Here is a 19,308-nt window from a genome sequence, read left to right as displayed (position 1 = left end):
CTCTGATTTGTTATTCATAAAATCTTCAGAAAGCCATTTCTGATCATCAAGCCTCAGCTTTCTTATATGAAATTTAAGGATAATAGTTATACCTACTTCACCAAGTCACTATTAGAATTAAATCACATGCCCCATCAAACACACAGTAGGGGTTCCAAATGGAATCGATCATACTCTAACAGCAGGGAAGAATAATCCATCCACAGGAGAACAAGGAGAGTTGAAAAAATATATATATGTTTTTAAAGTTGTTATAAACCACTATATACTTTTAATTCTAAGAACTAAGAAGAAGGATGACTCATGATGATCAAAACATGTTAGCTCAAAGGATGCTCTAGGGTAGCTATGCTGCACCTTCTTTAGATAAGGAACCCAGAGCTCAATATAGCAAATGACTTGCTTAAACTTTCATCACAAACTCATGACTTTAGGGCTTTGAATTCTGTTCTGTTTGTTTTCAGTTTGGCATATGTGTGATTGGTCAAGACTTGTGGGTCTTACAAAGACGAGAAGTCCCCTGAGCACAGGGATGTGTGACTATATAAGGGCAGGCTCCATAAAGGAGAGACCAAATATTTTTTGTTTGTTTTTTAGGAAGACCAAATGTTAAGAGCCTTGTATTTCAGTGTGTCTTTTTATAATTTTCTTTCGTATCCCCAATCTCTACATAGATGAAAAGGACAGTATTTTCTGCACAACCAATCTAGGCCAAAATAATTGTATGTATTTTATCATTTAATTCTCAAAGAACGCTGCAAGGTGGGTATTCTCACCATTTTATTTTATTTTTTTTTTTCTCACCATTTTAAAGGTGGAGAAAGTGAGGCCCAGATATCTTAAAGCCCTTGGCAAAGATTATACAACAAATAACTTCTAAAGCCTGGATTCCCTCTCCCCAAAATTCATGCCTTTTCTGATTATCATCTTCACGTTACACAGTCTGCTGTATGCCAATCCATATGCCATTCACATTACAGAGTCTGCTGGAATGTGCCATGATACCTGGTTTCCTGGGCCAAATGCACCATCTCTCTCTCTCTGCATCACATTTTAATCTCGTAAAGAAGAGAAAGAAACCCTGGAGAACTGACCACTAGTCAGAGAAAGACCCGTCTTTTTTCCCAAACAACTCCAATTCATCCCCCCCACCCCTTTCTTTTTGTTTTTAACATCTAACAATGTTTGCCATAGAGGCCCGTCCATTAGGTTGTTGCTACACGCGGTGGCACATATGGGAGAAACTAACTCTGCTGTGGAAGAAACAACTAGAAAATATATAGTGGCATATTTGGAACTGCATAGAGAGACTGCAATTCATAATGCTCCACATGTCCCCCGGTACACTCCCCTGGACATCTTTGCTGCCGGAATAACAGTGTGATATATGTCCCAGCTTAGATCAAATTGTTTTGCATTACAATTTTGTTGTGAAAGATAATATATGCTGTTTATGGTACCAAACTGAGCTGCCTAAAATGTAATTGCTAATGTTCATTCAGACACATACTAGGTACCTGTTGTGGTTCCTCTAGATAAAAGTTTTGATGGGTCCCTAGTAACTGGAAGACAAAGCCCATAGCTTTTTTAGTACATGACTCAAAGTCTTCCAAATATTTGCTCTCTACATTGCTCAGTATTTCTGTTACCCTAGTGCCCAATGCCAAGTCTCTAGTTCTCCTTTCTGTTCATCTAAACTCCTCCCATCTCTCTGGGTTCGAACTATGCATCAATGAATATGAGAATGAGATGCATTTTAAATGAGCTTTTCTTTTCCTTTTTAGATTTTATTTATTTATTTATTTATTTGGGAGAAAGAGAGAGCATATGAGCAAGGGGAGGGGCAGAGGGAGAGGGGGAAGCAGACTCCCTGCTGAACAGGGAGCCCAACGCAGAGCTTGAACTCAGGACTCCAAGATCATGACCTGAGCTGAATACAGATGCTTAACTAGCTGAGCCACCCAAGCACTCCTAGATGAGCATTCTTTTTTTTTTTATTAAGATTTTATTTATTCATTCATGAGAGACACACACAGAGACAGAGAGAGGCAGAGACACAGGCAGAGGGAGAAGCGGGCTCCATGCAGGGAGCCTGATGTGAGACTCCATCCCGGGTCTCCAGGATCACACCCTGAGCTGAAGGCAGACACTAAACTGCTGAGCCACCCAGGGATCCCATAGATGAGCATTCCTTTTTTTATTTTAGATGAGCATTCTTAATCTAGGTTCTGGTTGGGTTTGTATGTTCCCAACCTTTAAATTGTATATAAAACTATACATGTGTTGGACATGTACACTTTTCCAAATTATAGCTATTTTCAGACTTTAAAAATATTGGTTACCACCAAAACATTAAGAAACCACTGTAAGATTTACCAGTCTACTAACATGTTGACCTAGATTGATGGTGATTCTCAGAGATTATGCAAGATTATGCAGGCCTTTCCCACACTCCTTTGATTAGGAAACATCTGTATGAGTTGCTTAAGGCTTTTGTAATGAAGTACCAAAAACTCAGGGGCCTGAAACAACAGAAATGTATATCCTCACAGTTCCAGAGACCAGAAGTCTGAAATCAAGATGTCAGCAGGGTTGGTTTCTCCAGAAGCTCTGGGGGAAAACCCATTCCATGCCTCTTTCCAGCTTTTGGTGGCTACTAGCAAACTTTGGCATTCCTTGGCTTACAGACACATTCACTCTAATCTCTGCCTCCGTCCTCACGTGGATTTCTCTCCACCACCTGTGTCTCCATGTCACAAGTCACTCTCTGTCTTCTCTTTTTAGGCCACTTGCCTTTGGATTTTAGCCTAGAATAATGTCATCCCCAGATCCTTAACTTAATCACATCTGCAAAGACCCTGCTTCCAAATAAGTCCAACTCACTGATTCTGGTTGGATATATCTTTTATTGGGGGAGGGGGCACAATTCGACTTAACATTTATCAGGATATATATGGAGAAGTTAAATTGGGGGTATAATTTTGGAAAAAATTATAGCAGATGCTCATAAAATAATGATTTATAATTAGCATCATCTTCTAATATCTTGGAAACAAATTCTTCCATTCTTTTAGGCCCAAATTTTATAATGTGAAGTTATAATTATGCTTTTTTCTTGATATTTTGTTTTATTTTCTTTTTATTTTTTTAATTTATTATTTGTTTGTTTTTTTGACAGAGAGAGAGAGAGAGAAAGAGAGAGAGAGTGAGCAGGAGGGTGAGGGAGAGAAGAATCTGAAGCAGACATCATGCTGAGTGCAGAGCCTGATGCAGGGGCTTGATCCTATGATCCAGAAATCATGACTTGATCTGAAACCAAGAGTTGGATGCTTAATCAACTGAGCCATCCGGGTAACCCTCTTTTTTTTCTTTTTTTCTTTTCTTTTCTTTTCTTTTCTTTTCTTTTCTTTTCTTTTTTCTTTTCTTTCTTTTCTTTCTTTCTTTCTTTTCTTTCTTTTCTTTTCTTTTTTTCTTTTCTTTTTTTTCTTTCTTTTTTCTTTCTTTTCTTTTCTCATTTAGTCTTACAAAAGTTCCAGGAAATTAGCATGAATGCGTATATTTTACTGTTGAGATGACCAAGGCTCAAAGGGGTGAAATGACTTGCCCAAGGTCAGGCAACCAGTTAGCACCGGACACAAAATCTGAGCCAATGCATTCTGACTCCATGCGGTTGATCTCACCGCATTTTCTTTTTTTTCTTTTCTTTCTTTTCTTTTCTTTTCTTTTCTTTTCTTTTCTTTTCTTTTCTTTTCTTTTCTTTTCTTTCTTTTCTTCTTTTTTCTTTTCTTCTTTTCTTTCTTTTCTTTCTTTTCTTTTCTCTTTTCTTTTCTTTCTTTCTTTCTTTCTTTCTTTCTTTCTTTCTTTCTTTCTTTCCTTTTTTTTAAGATTTTGGTTTTTTATATGAGAGAGAAAGAGAGAGAGAATGGTGGGGAGGGGAAGAAGGACAAGCAGACACCCCTGGCTGAGCAGGGAGCCCAATAGGGTGCTCAATCCTAGGATCCTGAGATCATGACTTAAACAGGAAGTGCTTAACTGACTGAGCCACCCAGGTGCCCCTCTTATTTTCTTGATATTTATTTTATTTTATTAGTTATTTCTACACATATATCTAGAAGGTTCTATAAGATTATAATTTTAGTACAAGAGATTATATCTGTGTTTAAAGTGCCCATGAATTGAGGAATAACACTTTTAATATGTATATATGTTTAACTTCACATTGGACACATGTTTTTCAGTGTTTTCTCATTCATCCAAAACAACTTCTTGGCATCAAGGAAAATCATAATCATGTTCCAGTTGATATTTCAGTCTCTCCTATCACAATGTATATTCCAGTTAAATGGGATGGTTTGAAATATTCTAATTAAGCGACATATTTTCTAGTACCTGCACCTCCTCACAAACTATTCCATTTGGGTACAGTTACCCTCACCAAGTCCTATTCCCTGGGCAAATTTTATTATTATTTTTATTTTTTATTATAGACATATTATTGGTTTCCTATTTGGTATTCCCTTACTTTTACATTCCTAAAATAACCCCAGTTTGTGATTCATAAATACAGCACTCATCTTCACCATGGAGATTGAATCATGGTAAGTGTAAGCCAACATGGTTCTTCCACTACCCTTGACAATTATTGGTTTAAATATGGCCTTATACTTGGTTCTGGCCAAGAAGAGCATAAGGAGAAGTCTGTTGGAGAACTTTCTGGTAAAAAGAAATTTGCTCTTACAGAACAACTCTTTTTCTGCCTTTGGAAGTGGTCAGTCAATATGACCACTGGAACTCAAACAACATGCATCCATGAAGGAAATTTTTAAAGGGGATAAGTTTACATGCTGAACACAACCAAGCAGAAAGATGTTAATAACCTAAGTGTTTGATAAATCTGTTGGGTCGTTGAATTAGCTTACCTAAAACCTATGTTTAAACACTTGTGAAGTGGGCAGAAAAATCCTAATTAAGTTACTTTGAATGAGATTTTCAGTTGCACCATATCTTTCTACACATGATATATTGTCATATATGTATTCATCCTATTATTATTGACATAATTATCAAAGTTGTCTACGTCTACCTCTCCTTTAAAGAATTCTCTGCCCCACTAAACTAGAAATTAAAATTTATTATCTATAGTGAATTTATACCCAGATATTCCTGTACCCAGGCCTGTGTTCTTAAGCAAAGTGTTAAATTTATCAAACTGTTTCCTTTCAGCTCCATATCCACCCTTCTTCCCCCGGTTTTGTGAGGCTGGGCCTGGGCTCTGTAATTTTCCTCCTCCTGTTATTTCTGTGTTCTTTAGAGTTCTCTTTACTCCACTTGGTAGTTAATCCCTATTTTCATCTTTTTATTAAAAGCTCCCTTTTGGGGGCACCTGTGCAGCACAGTCTGTTAAGCATCTGACTCTTGATTTTCAGCTCAGGTTATGATCTCAAGGTTGTGAGATCAAGCCCCAAGTTGTGCTCTGTACTGGGTGGGGAGCCTGCTTAAGATTCTCTCTCACCCTCTCCCCCAGCCTCTCCCTGCCTCTGTCTCTAAAAATAAATAAATAAATAAATAAATAAATAATAAATAAATAAATAAATCCCTTTTAAAATTAAGGATTTTTTTTTGTCTTCTGACTGAACCCCGGTCAATACATTATGCTAAAAATGTGTGCCCACTTCCCATCACTCTGTTCTATGTATAGGAGTTGCTCTTTCGCTCAAGCAAAACAGGTAACATCCTCACTTGCAAGCACCATGCTGGATGCTGGTGATTAGGTGATAAACAACAGATACAGTCGCTGCTCCCTAAGTGAACAAATTATTCTTCCATTCAATCAATAGCTGAAGGCCTGTTGCACGCCTAGTTCCAGGTACTGGGGATAGAGGGGTGAAAAAGGGAGTCAAGTTTTCCCATCTAGTGGAATTTATAAATAAATAGGCAATAAAGATAGGCTTTAAAATCATGATTAAAAAAAATAAGAAAAGAATTATGAAATGAAAGGGAAGACCTGAGTCCTATCACAGACAACGTCATGGAACCACACAACTGGGTCCCACAAAATTTGGATGTTGAAGCCCTAAGGCCACACGTGACTGTATTTGGAGACATGGGCCTTGAAAGAGGTAATTAAAGTGGAGGTGGCTGGGGAGAGGCCCTAATGCAGTGGAAGGGGTGTCCTTTTAAGAAACATAAGGGATGTACACACAGAAGAGGGGCTATCTGAGGACACCAAGAGAAGGCAGGCCAAGGAGAGAAGCCACAGGAGAAAGGAGCCCTTGCCACCACCTTGGTCTTGAACTTCAGCACCCCCCAAACTGAGAGAAAACAAATTTCTATTGCCGAAGGCACCGGGTCTGTGATGGTTTGTTGCGACAGCCCCAGCTGACTAACCCAACCTCCGTGGAGATCAGAAAAGACTGTTATGAAGAATGAGAGACACTGAAGCTGAGATTTGAAGAATGAGTAGAATCTGGTCAAGCAAGGACTGGTGAAGAGTATTTGAAATAAAGCAATGAAAATGTGCAAAGGCACTGAGAAAGGAAGACATTTGGGGGATGCCTGGGTGGCTCCAGGTCATGATCCCAGGGTCCTGGGATTGAGCCTTGCATCAGGCTCCCCTGCTCAGTGGGGAGTCTGCTTCTCCCCCTCCCTGCTCATGCTCCTGCTCCTGCTCACTCTCTCTCTCTCTCTCTCTCTCAAATAATTTAAAAAAAGAAAAGGAAGGAAGCTATTTTCAATTTTCTAGAGAGGGAAGCGAAACCAGTGTGGGGGAAGTGTCATGAAGGAGGGGTGAAGCGCGCGGCCCGTTCCAGGTCAAGCAGGGCATCGCAGGTCATGGTGAGAAGTGGAGAGTTTATTGTAAACGCAATGGGAAACCACAAAGTCCTGAGAGGTTTGACTGTCTGACAGTGATTTTCTTTTAAAAAAGAAAATCTCTCTGGCTACTTCTTTGTGGTGACTGGATTGAAAGGGGTAAGGGTCGTAAGAGGGAAACCAGTGAGGTCAGTGCGGCAGGTGCGGGGACAGGAGGCAAGGAGAGGGCAGATGTGCCCTGGGCGGGGCTGCCGGGATGAGGCCCGCGGCCTGCGGGGCGGGGTGGGGGGGGCTTGGGCCAGTCGGGGCGGTGCAGGCCTGGGTTGTGGCCGCTGCGAGGGCCGCCTGGTCACCCCCTGGAGCCCCCCGAGCCCCCCGACCCGCAGAGCCTGCGCCCGGGGTCCCGGCGGCCGGGGGCCCTGCCCAGGGTGGCCGTGGGTCACCTGCCTCCCCCAGCGGGCGGACCGCAGCCGGGGCGGCGGGGACGGGGGGGCACGGGGGGCACGGGGGGGGGACAGACGGCGGGGCACGGGGGGACACGGGGGAGACAGACGGCAGGGACACGGGGGGACAGTAGGGGCACGGGGGTGACGGGGGGACAGACGGCACGGGGGGCACGGGGGGCATGGGGGGCATGGAGGGACAGACGGCGGGGACATGGGGGGGGACAGACAGCGGGGGCACGGGGGGACAGTGGGGGCACAGGGGGGCACGGGGGGGACAGACGGCGGGGACACAGGGGGACAGTGGGGGCACGGAGGGCACGCGGGGGACGGACGGCGGGGGCATGGGGGGACAGACGGCGGGGGCACGGGGGGGACAGTGGGGGCACGGGGGGGTACGGGGGGGACAGACGGCGGGGGCACGGGGGGACAGTGAGGGCACGGGGGGCACGGGGGTGCATGGAGGGACAGACACCAGGGGCCCCGGGGGACAGACGGTGGGGGCCCGGGCAGCCGTGGGCGCGGGCTGCCCCGGGGCAGCAGGTTCCAGGGTCGGGCCACGGTGTTGGAGCAGCGCCAAGGCCCTCCGCCCTCCCCCGGGCGCACCCCGCCTGCGACACCCCTGCCCACAGTGAGGCCCCCGCCCAGGGCCTCTGACCCACCCCCCGCCGGGCCTCTGGCGCCCCTTAGGGCGACCCCGCGGGGTGTCTCCTGCAGCCCTACCCCCACCCTCACCTTTGGCTCCGCAGCAGCCCGACGAAGGGCCCCTGGGTAAGGAGCGCCAGGTCACTTCCCCCGGGATTGCTTCTAGACCCTGACTCGAAAAGCAGCCGCTGCTACTTCCTTTCTGACTCCGTGGCTCTAAGGGCCCCTTAATCCGGGAGGAATCGCGTTCCTTTATAGAATGGGAGAACGTTCGACCCGGGACTCCCCTTGGGTTTATCCAGTCCAAGAACTTCAGATACACAAGCTTCGGTTGGATCATCTCTGTCCCCTTTCTGGGCCCATAAAAGGCATTTCTCCTTAACCAGGCCATACTTTCCCGCCAATCCCCAGACGTCGTCTCAGTTCTTCTGTTTTCATCATTAATCTTTCGGGTTGGATCAAAGAGAAGACCTAGGTATTACTCAGTTATACTACCTTGATTTTATAGATAAGAGGAGACCAAGAGAAGTGATAAGAATCCGATAAGAAAGTGCTCCCAGGATAGAGCTCCTTCCATTGAAAATCGCTGTATTCTTTAGAAAAGGGGATGCTTTCAGGGTATTTTTGTTGTTGTTGTTGTTTAAAGATTTTATTTTTATTTATTTGAGTCAGAGAAAGAGTGAGAGAGAGCGGGAGCTGGGGACAGAGAGAGAGGGAGAAGCGGGCTCCCCGTGGAGCGGGTCCCCGATGAGCAGAAGGCAGACGCTTCATTGACTGAGCCACTCAGGCGCCCCTCAGGGTATTTCTTTATGGCCCATACTCTCAGGCCATATTTGCGACTGTCATGGCTTATGGTGGTTATGGATGAAATAGTGTCTCCCTCACTCCCCGCCCCATTCACATGTTGGAGCTCTAACCCCTTATGTGACTGTATTTGAAGATAGACCTACAAGGCGGTAACAGAGGTTAATTAGCATGGTACGGATGGAATCCCAATCCCATAGGACTGGTGTCTGTGAGAAGGGTGACGTGTGTACACAGACAAAAGGCCATGTGAGGACCCAGCAAGAAGGTGGGCGATCTGCAAGCCAGGAAGACAGCTGTCACCAGAATCCAGCCACGACAGCACCTCTCCCTTGGACTTCTAGCCTCCCAACCCGTGTGGAAATATCTGCTGTGTGGAATTTTGTTGCGGCAGCCCGAGCCGTGTAATACGGGTGGTCGCTCACCCCCTTACTCAAGCATTGAGTGTAACACCCAAGGCTCATCCCATCAAGTGCTCTCCTCAATGCCTTTGTTTGTCTTTCTAAATCTCTCCCAATGGAATAACTTCTGGATCCGAAGACCATGCTGGGTGCAAGCTGACATCCTTGGGAGCTTGTTCTGAAGGAAACCACTGCTAAGTGTAGACTGTGGGGAGCCGAGGGGAACCCTGAGATCATGTAGTTCCGCCTTCTTACCCTTAGATGAACCCTCAGAGATTTTTCCACAGCTGGCTAATCACCAGTAGTGGAACCAGGGCCCCATCTCGGTTGCCCGATTGGGCACAGAAAAAGCACTACGATCCCATGTTGCCTTGATCAGACACAGCAAACCAAACAGGTGACTTTACTGGTCACTTAAAGTCATGCGCTGCACTCAGGGCTTGTAAACGTCATCTCAAACCACCACCCACATCTTGTGAGAAAGCTCTCGTTCTCCTTCGTGGAGAAGGAAAGGCCAGTTGGTATGACTGGCCTGGACGATCATGGCAGACATCACTAGCGCTCACTTACATGCAGCCTCCTCTCCTTCCTGGGCCCAAGGAAGACCAGTCAGCCTCTTTGCTCCTTGCCAGGGCCATTCCATTGACTTTCAACAACGAATTGTGGGTGGAAGTGGCGCCCGTGCTTACCTGGCGCCAGCCAACACCCACCCAGGACCTTTTGAGTTCTCTCTTCTCCTTACCACAAGGCAGGGCCTGCTGGGATCACCGGGCCCTTCCTGTAAGGGAGGGGTCCTGGGTCGCTGCTGGACCCCCCACTATTTGTTGACCTGTTGATATACAGGGTTTGTTTATTAGCGCAGCGACGCTTATTTTATCCTGACCACTATACTACTCCTACTGTAAACTACAAGGTAAGGATAGCAGTTTAAAAACAAAGTCATAAAAAACAACAACAACAACAAAAGTCATTTGCAGGGTCATTTTCTTTCCACTCTCTTGGAATTACATCTTAACCTCTGCCAGTTAGGCGACTTCTAAATAAACACGGAGACTCATTTTCCCCAATTGTGAAACGTATAGGGCTACCTCCTTGAGACAGTTGCAAGAATTAGTTGAAAAAAATATATATGTAAAGTAGGCAAAACATAGTAGATGCTCAAGTTTTAGTTTGCCATTTCCTCAGCTCTATCACCCCGTTGAAATGAACCTAAGAGTCTCATTCCCTGGACACATAACATTTTTGTCAGGAGTCACTATTCCAGGGGTCACAGGAACAAATGCACATAGAGACCATTTAGTTATGATAAACCACTAATTTAAGCTGGATATGGTGAACTAGAGACTCCTTAAACCCTTAAGAAGGGGCAATTACTGCTCACCTGAAGCTGATGGCTGCTAGGCAGGATGTTAATGCCATGTAAGTGAGGTGCCAGAAATCCCAAATTTCTTTTCTTTCTTTTTTTTTTTTAAGATTTTATTTATTCATAGAGACAGAGAGAGAGGGGCAGAGACGCAGTCAGAGGGAGAAGCAGGCTCCATATAGGAAGCCCGACGTGGGACTCTACCCCGAGTCTCCAGGATCACACCCCAGGCTGCAGGCGGCGCTAAACCGCTGTGCCACCGGGGCTGCCCCCGAATTTCTTATTCTATCTATTTTTATTTTATCTTAGGAAAGTACTGACTTTTTTCTTTAGACTTATAAAGGTTGCATCAGAATTCAAATTAAATACACACATTTACAGGCCATGTACGTTTACTGGCCATTCGTTTGAATCTCTGGATTTGATTTTTTTTTTTTTTTAATTTCATCATCTATTTTTAAAATTTTTTTTGCATTTTTTAATTTAAATTCGATTTGCTGACACACAGTATAACACCCAGTGCTCATCCCATCAAGCGCCCTCCTCAATGCCCATCACCCAGCTACTCCATCTCCCTACTCACCTCCCTTTCCACAATCCTGTGTTCGTTTCCCAGAGAGGAGTCTCTCATGGTTGTCTCGCTCTCTATTTTTTCCCCACTCGGTTTCCCTCCTTTCTCTTATAATCCCTTTCACTATCTTATATTCCACATATGAGTGAGACTGTATGATGATTGTCCTTCTCTGATGGACTTAACTCACTCAGCACGCTGCCCTCCCATTCCATCCACATCGAAGCAAAGAGCAGGGATTTGAGTTCTGTTGCTAATCCTCTATACCCAGCCTGAATTGTGTCCTTTGTGAATGCCGGGCTTCCCAACTAGACAGGGAAGCCCCTCGAGGAGAGGAGATGGACTTCATCCTCCCATGTCTATGCTCCCCCACAGTCCAATAACAAACCTGAAACAAAAGGACTAAAAGGGCCAGATTGCATTAAATTAAAAATGAATGTCAGACTTTCATGGAAGTGAGAGATTTGATTTCAGCAATTTAAAAGTAATCTTCTCCATATCAAGGAAGTAGTTGTCTCAGGTTGTTCATCCCAACACAAGGCTAAGAATTACCTGGACTGCAGTTTCAATTAACCTGCCCCTGTCCCTTTTCCCCATTCTGATGTCAGAGGGCAGATGAGTCTCCTGCCTTATAATGAACACAAATTCAAAGGGACATTGGAGAGCTAGTCCAACGTTCTTAACTAAAAAAAGTAGTTTCCCTGAGGCGTGTAAGAGAATCCTCACGGAGAGAATAAGGCTCCGGAAGGTTTATAAGCATGCCCTCTAAAATGTCTATTACCTAAAAGTATTTTCAGACCCAATCATTATTTTAAAATATAAGGTAACATTAAAGGAGGATGCTGCATCTGAATGCAGGTGTTCTAATAATAATAGCAAATAATCTGTGCTTCCATTTATTGAATGCTGCTTCCATTTATTTATTGAGAGCCAAGCATAATTCAAAGTGCTCGACCTGCATTATTTCATTTAACCCATAGGGCCTTCTGAGGTTGATGATGATACTTTATCCATTTTAAGATGAGAAAACTGAGGCTCAGAAAGGTTAAATAAATCTTGTAAATCACTCAGCAGAAGTATTAGTTCAACCCAGTTCTAAAGGCCATGAATTAATCAAAATAGTATTCCTTCTGCTAAACAGGGACCTATACCCTCATCCGTCACCTCCAGAACAATCTCAGTAGGAGTCTAATGAGAGAAACTGGTGAAAATCATTATCTTTGCATTGAGACTTTATAGACAATTCTATTGATATATCCTCAGGTTGATATAACATTTTCCCTCCTAAAATTCTTGAATCCTTTGTAGCATTAATAATATTATAGTTTTATGTAATTACTCCAGTTTTAGCTGTCAAATTCAAGTACAGGGCAGTTAAGTATCTTATCTATGATCTAATTCATTTAAGTGCTACAAAAAAATTAAAATTTAGGATCATGGGCAGCCTGGGTGGTGTAGCGGTTTAGCACCACCTTCAGCCCAGGGCGTGACCCTGGAGACCCGGGATCGAGTCCCATGTCAGGCTCCCTGCATGGAGCCTGCTTCTCCCTCTGCCTGTGTCTCTGCCTCTCTCTCTCTCTCTCTCTCTCTCTCTCTCTCTCCCCGTGTGTGTGTGTGTCTCTCATAAATAAATAAAAGTTTAAAAAAAAATCTAGGATCATATCCCATGGAATATTCTATGGATGGTTTTGGGCAAGTTAATTACTATATTCATGACTGTTTCCTTAGAGTAGCCCCTCTGTCATAAGATTACTTGAATGAATAAATGAGATAAAAAAAAATACAGATTAATAGATGTTATTGGCAATTGGTAAATACTAGGTATGCAACAAACAGTAGTTGCTCTTGTTTTCTTATTGCCAATTTTTATTACTTAAGTATTTTAGCCTTTAAAACCACATGCTAGCAATTCTAAAATATTGATATGTGTCTAGCAAACATTAGAGATGATGATCAGTTATGGAGAAGAAAAGGATACTACTAATTCTTTAGAGTGTAGTGTTGTGCAATGAGAAAGCTACACTTTTAGTTTAAGAAAATAATATGAAATATTTTGTAAGATGCTCATCCATCAGGGTTATCTCTGCCTTTTATTTATAACCCTGCAAGTTGCAGTAAAATAAAAATTGTTATTTATGCAAAATGCAAAGTATATCTATGGAATGCAACAGATTTTCACTCTATGGATATTGAACAGTTTTGCAAATTTGAAATTTCAGCCTCCTTATCTGCTCATAATGTATGAAACTTTTGAGTTTCCCTCAATTTAACACCTTATTTGTTCCTCACCAATTAATGAGTTAAAATAAATAATGTTTTCATGTTACATTTGTATGAGAGGCATAGTTTTACCTTTGTAAAAAATATCTTAGAGTCATAAACTATGAGTCCAAGGACAGGCTTCATCATTCAGTGTCGTACAACCTTAAGCAATCACTTAACTTACCACACCGTGGGTTTCTTCTTCAGTAAAATGATTTTTAAAAAAATCTACATCTATATCACTTGTAAGTCCATATCACTGCTGTCCTTCATTGGTTGATTCTTTAATTCTAATAAAAAAAAGTGGATATGAAAACAATTTGAAATTGTAGATTTCTATACAAATGCCATGGACTGGAGTTACTATAATTATATTTGATGAGTGGTAAAGTAGAAGCAAAGACAGGTTAAATGGCTCATAGTCAGCAATTTGTTGATAGAGTGAGAAATGCAGGCAAGTTGGTTGCTATTTAGTCTAGTATCCCTACTAGATCACTATGTTTTCCCATAAAGATCAGAGCATGTTGGCCTGAAACAAGAGGAAACTGGTAGCAAAGTGATTGTGTGTGTTATCAACAAGATAATAAGCTCAATAAAGAGTCCATTAGGATAGAGCCTGCAAGGCAAGTGGATTTCCTTTGTAAATAATCCCTCACAGCTTCAAATGCAACCATTACCTACACAGGTATGTCATTTCTACACAGCTCTGGCCCACTGAGAGCCCTGATGGAAGAGCCAATTCCTGCCAAAGGAATGAAGATGCTGAATTCAGAGCTCATACATGCAATTTTCAAGTTTTCAAAAAGTTCACCTTATCTTCCATTTCTCCTCAACTTACCAGCTCAGAGCTGCTAAATTTTGTGAAACAATTATCCCAGTAGTGAACCCTAGGAATCAGAAGAAACTTTAAAATCATAATACTCAGCCTTTCCCAAATGCATACACATGTCTATCCTTCACCTTCATTAATTCAGCCCTAATCTGAGATGATGTTTACATCAGATGTTTCTCTCTCTCTCTCTCTCTCTCTCTCTCTCTCTCTCGGCCAGATACATCATACTGCAGATTCACATTGAGCTAATGTTGGTTAGAGATCTTGGTTCCTAAACCTGAAGAGATGTTAGGCAGGGTCACAGTTAGACTAAGGCATCTCAGACACAGAGAAAGTAAACTCATCTAACTGCATGCTGTTTATTTAATCCTGACTTAATTTGATTTTATGGTTGTATTTATCTAACATTAGTAGCCTTTCACTAGCAATGAAGTCATGAAGGAGAGACAGAAAAAGGAGTGTGAAAAGAGGGATGGGGGAAGAAAAGAAATACATCTTTTTTTTTTTTAAGATTTTATGTATTTGAGAGAGTAAGTGAGTTGAGAATGAGAAAGCATAAGCTGGGGGAGAGGCAGAGGGAGAGGCAGAGGGAGAGGGAGATGCAGATTCCCTGCTGAGCTGGGAGCCCTGTGCCGGGCTTTATCCCAGGACCCTGGGGTCAGGACCCGAGCTGAAAGGCAGATGCTTAACTGCCTGAGCCAACCAGGGCCCCAGAAATACATCATTTTACCTAAGGAGCTCACCTGAGATAACTAGTTGGTAAGGATCCTGGGAAGTCTTGATGCCTCCCTGGGCTATAGTTTCCCCATTGAACGGAAAGGACCCTCAAATTATGCCTCCGAAGTTCTAATCTAGAACATGAAATGACTGCTGCTCACAGGAATGCACTTCACGGAGTATCAGAATGCAGAGGCACTCTCTGCAAGTACCATCCGGAGAGGGATATTTACTACCTCTGGGTGTGGGAAGAGACCAAAGCTCTACAGAACTCGCCAAATGCTAAATGGCTTAGTGAAGCTCCTTGTAGACCTTTTTTCTGGCTGCTAATTTATCAACTCCGAATTACCCTTTACATTACATGACTATGTGCATAAAGCAAAATGCTATGTGGTGTGAAAAATAGAGCTGCATTTAGGGAGCCTTTTTACAGTAGAGTTAAAGGGCTGCTATGTATCCATTTCAGGGAAAACTATTCAAAGTCCCAAGGGACCTCTACCTCTATTTGCACTGTATTCAGTCTTGAAAATTCTTTGGAGACAGGAGATGGACAAGTCCGAGTAAGGCTCAAGGATCAATATCCAAAGGGTAAGACTAGAAGTGCTATCAACACCGTCATCTTCCATTCCTTTCCCTCAGCTTTTCAATGTCGGCACTCCGGGCAAACACCTTGCTAACAATGAACTCAACGCTACACTCCCTTGGTTCGGTCACGATAATGCTGTAGATTATTGTCTTCTGACACTCTTCCTTCTCACACTATTCTTTTCATTCCCAAAGCTCACCCAACTTCCATACAACCTAGGAGACACAGACTAATACTATGACTTTTTTTTTTTTTATGAATAAAGCACTTAAATACCTTGCTCAGGTTCCTCCAGTTTAATCCAGTTCTTTGTGATCCAAGTGTCTTGATCAACATATCACTCTGCTGCCCTGAGGTATGGGGTCTTCCTTAAACACACTGGTCAGAACCAACTCCTCCTTCCCCCACTCCTCTTCACTCTGTTTCAGATTTTTCAAATCTTAAGGTGAGTACAAATTCTCCTGAAAATCTTATTAAAGTATAGGCTCTGATTCAGAAGTTCTGGGGTAAAACCTGCAAATCTGCATTTCTAACAACCTCTCAGGTTCTGCTGATGCAGATACTCCAGAGGAACACATTTTGTAGATTATGTATGGCTTCCACTGTTGGAGGGAAACAACCAGGGTTCATCTCATTAGAATGTGAAACTATTAATTATCATATATATAGGACAATTACCACATACTCATTTCTATTATAGGTATTTAAATATTAATTATCACTCACCAAATATATTTATTGAGCTCAGAATGGTGTTCCATAATCTTGCATCCCCCAAAATACCTTCCAGAGGATTTTCTACATTTTATTTTTAAAGATTTTATTTATTTATTTGAGAGAGAGAGAGCACAAGCAAGGGAAGCTGTAGGCAGTGGGAGAGGGAGAAGCAGGCTCCCCATGGAGCAGGGAGCTGGATGTGGGGCTTGATCCTAGGATCCTAGGATTATGACCTGAGCTGAAGGCAGATGCTTAACCAACTGAATCACCCAGGCACCCCTAGGATGGATTTTCTAAATTTTAGTGACCCAGGAAACTGCTGAATGAATAAAATAGAAAGTTAGATTAGATAAGGGCTGCTAGTGACAGGAAGGGATAAAGTTTTAGAAATGGTCTCAGCACATATTCTGGTCTTTGTGATCTATCCTCTCAAGGAAATGGCAGATTTCTTCTAAAATGTGAGCAGTTATGGGGGGGGGGGAGCCCCAAGTCCTAGGGAACCAGAAAGAGAGAGTATTGAAATGGAAAGGACATATGACGAAGATCCTAGTGACCTGACATGTGGTCTTAGCTGTGCTTTTAATTCCCTGCATGATTAGCAGAGCATCACTTAACCTCCTGAGGCCTGTTTCCCTTTCTGGAAAATGATGTATTTGAGCTGCATTAGGTCTTATCCAGCTATCAGTGAGCCACCAATGTCCCTTGTTGTGGGAACAAGAAGGATAGGAACATAGTCAGGGGCAGAGTGATGGTGGTTCATTCTGTCTCTTTCATTCTCAAAAAAAGGTAAAAAGGGCATCCTGTGCTCTGGGCATCAAGGCGGCTGCAATTGCTGTGCTCTTTTTGGACTTAATCTGTCACAGCTGCCTGTAAACTGCAGCTGAGTGGTGGGTGATGGGGGCTGCTCGAATGAGCTCCATCAGCGATCAATTTACTATCCTACAGCTATTCAAGATTGCACCTCATTTACTCAAAGAATGAACTGTTGCAAGACAAAAATCTCTGCTGACGTGACTGAAGTAGGTCATGTTTCTACTGTTACTCAAGCAGCGGGTGTAGTTGGATTCCCAGACACTATAAGGGCTGTGCTAGAGGAGGGGTGTGGATGATTCATGGGATTTAGTGCCTAGGGAAATTATTCCAGGCTCCCAGCAGGGCCCGATTTGGATAAAGAGACTCTTGATCAAGGCCAAATGAGGGTCAATGATATATCATCAAATTACCAAATGATATAACCAAATACTATCATCAACTGCAAATTGAGGAAACAATCTCCTTTCTATTTTTCTTAAGACACATAGCAGTGCTGTGATATTTAGTAGTGCTGAGTACACAAAGAGTGTGTGTTGAATGAGTGAAGGTATGTACTTGGCAAATATTTATTGAGCCCTAAACTAGGAATTGTGTATACAACTATTTTGGTAATCTATTGCTACTTAACAAACCACCTCAAAACTAGGTGGCTTAGAATAACCATTTTATTATCTCTCATAATTGTGGGTTGAATGGATTCTGCTGGACGGTTCTTTTGTCAGCAGTGTCTGGTCATCGGGAGACTTAGCAGAGCTGTAATGTCTAACATGCCTCACGTGGCACTGGCTGTTGACTGGCTGAGAGTTCACCAGTGGTGGTCAGCCGGTGTCTTAGCTCTCCACAATATGACTTCTATGTGGGCTGGGCGTCTAACAGCATAGCGCATGAATCCCTAGATTCAGAGAGTGAAAGCTGTCAATTGTCCTGAGTCTTAGTCTCAGAAGTCCCAGAATATCATTTCTGCTACATTTCATTGGTCAATCAAAATGCCAGCCTGGATTAAGGAGGAGGAGAAATAAAATATATCCCTTGATAGAAAGAACAGCACACACAAATAGGGAGAGGAAGGATGGTTGGAGACATCCGAAGAGACTCGATTGATATTTCTTATCACCTGAGCTAGTCTCTTGAATTTACATAAAGTGCTAGAATTAAAGGCACAAAGAAATACACCAGCTACAATGTAAAACAGTAACAACAACAACAACAACAACAAAACCTGACACTAGAAAGTGTTAACTAATTTGTGGAGCAACTAGAACTCTCATACATGCTGGTAGGAATAAAAATGGTACAATCTCTTCAGAAAACAGTTTGACACGTCCTTAAAAATATAAACAAAAAAGTCACATCAATGTTATAGGGACACAGAGCAGACCAGTGGTTGCTTGGAGACAGAGAGGTGGAAGCTGAGTAACTGACAAAGAAAGAGCACAGAGAACCTTTAGAATTAAGGGAAAATATTTCACACTTTGAGTGTGGTGGTGGTTACACAGATGTATCCATTTATTAAGAATCATCAACTCTACACTTAAAATGGTTGTATTTAATTGAATGTAAATTATAGCTCAATAACATTGATTTTAAAAACAAGGTTCTAGATTTCTCCTAGGTGTCTCTTCAGTGTGACAGATGGATTGGGGAAGAGAGGCTTATCTGTTTCCCATATCAATCTGCATATCACCTGGCTTTACAAAATTTACCTGACTCTGCTGTTTCTTTTACCTGCCATAGCTCCTACTATTGTTCTACCCTGAGCTTGCTGCATGTGACACAATTTATTTCTTCAAGGCAGCGATACTACATGGTTGCTGTATTGGGAAGACATTTTTCTGAAAGACCTGTGTGGTAGACACTGGTAGCAGTGGATACATCATAGTGTAAGATATGACTAAAATCTAAATTTTGAAGACTGCTTTCCTGAAGTTTCTTTCCCATTTACCACAGGGAATATACACTAAATAATTCTCACCTAGGTCACACCTGCTAGCATATATCCATGGCACCTTCTATAATTTATCTAATAAATGATAGCCATAATATTCCCTATAATCATTCATATCACCTTCTAGAATATCATACATTTAAACATACCTATTGCAGTGTCATCTTTTCTACAAAACAGTAATATCCATAAAGAGGGACTATGATTTCTAATTTTTTTAAAGATTATTTGAGAGAAAGAGAGAGAGAATGAGGAGAGAGGCAGAGGGAGAGAGAGAATCCCAAGCAGACTCCTTGCCAAGCATGGATCCCCAAATGGGGCTCAATCCCATGACCCTAAGATCATGACCCAGGTTGAAGTCAACAGTTGGGCACTCAATGGACTGAGCCACCAGGCACC

This window comes from Canis lupus, chromosome 11, assembly GCF_011100685.1.
Source record: "Canis lupus familiaris isolate Mischka breed German Shepherd chromosome 11, alternate assembly UU_Cfam_GSD_1.0, whole genome shotgun sequence".
In the NCBI taxonomy this organism is placed as follows: domain Eukaryota; kingdom Metazoa; phylum Chordata; class Mammalia; order Carnivora; family Canidae; genus Canis; species Canis lupus.
Note: the sequence above shows the minus strand (reverse complement) of the source record.